We start from the raw sequence: 1,161 nt of genomic DNA on the forward strand, positions 1-1,161 counted from the left end.
GTGGTGCGTTCTTTTCGCCCCCTCCCCACCCGCTCTCACTCCTCAGCCCTTCCAGCTTTCCATCATGGCTCGAGTCAAGCAGCCCAGCTCCGGAGAAGTCAAACGTAAGTCGGGTCCGTGTGAAATAGTCTACCTGTGCTTCGGACGGGGGAGAAAAGAGCAAATCCGGTTGCAGCGCAAGCCGGAGGTCGCGCGAAATGGCAGGGAAAGAAACTTTACTTGTTGTTTGGCCGGGGGGGGGGGAAGAGTCGGAGAGGAGAACGGCTGTATCCCAAGGTAGAAACGTCTGTCTGTGTTTATGACTGTTAGTGGCTTCGAGTCTTTTTGCTTTTCTGCATTGTAGCGTTGTGGTGGTGGTGGGGAGAAGAAGAGCGAACTTTTTAAAAAGTTGCCTGGTCGCGAGAGAGAGCGAGGAAGAGATGATGATGAGTCGCTTGCAGCCTTCCTCTTCCCTTCCACCCCCATCCTCCGCTCCTCCCTGCCTCCCCTCCACTTTCCCCCCCTCCTCTCTTCTTCTCGCCCCCCCCCTTCCGCGTTGCAAACTCTACCAACCAGCAACACCCGTTGCAGCCTGTTGCCTACAGGACCTGATGCTCATCCATATTAAACTGTCTGAGCTCAGGAATCCATCCAGATCATCTCTCTCCCTCCCTCCCTCCCCTCCTACATGCAGAGTTTATTTTTAACCCGCGATTTGGACGGGCCTTCGGGAAGAAGCATCTTTTCACCCAATTGGCCACCCGCGTTCCTCGACAACATCTTCCTTTGCTGCCCCCCCCAAGTTATTTTTTTGGGGGGGTTATTTTTTTACTTTTGATGGCCCGGGGAGACGATGAGGACTCGTTGCAATGGACTCGCCTCTTTCAAGGTAGAGGTGGGAGGGAACTTTTGGTCCTTTTCCTCTCGGACATCTTTCTCGCCTGTCTGCTAACTTTTCGCCTTGTTTGTGAAGGCAGCGGCTGGAAGCATCCGCGTCTCTCTCTGCCTCTCTCGCCTTTCGCCCTTTGGTACTCCTTGTTCCACTCGCCGTCCCTCTCCACCCTCGGGCGGGGAGGGATGGAGGGGGGAGCCGTTTGCAAGATCCTGCCTGCCCTATCTTTATTCTCCCTCCTCCTCCCCTCCCCGGCCTTCAGGAAAGGTGCAGGCTTTCTCCGTACAACT

The sequence above is a fragment of the Gekko japonicus genome, unplaced genomic scaffold (assembly GCF_001447785.1).
Source record: "Gekko japonicus isolate JY-2015 unplaced genomic scaffold, Gekko_japonicus_V1.1 scaffold1092, whole genome shotgun sequence".
NCBI lineage: Eukaryota > Metazoa > Chordata > Lepidosauria > Squamata > Gekkonidae > Gekko > Gekko japonicus.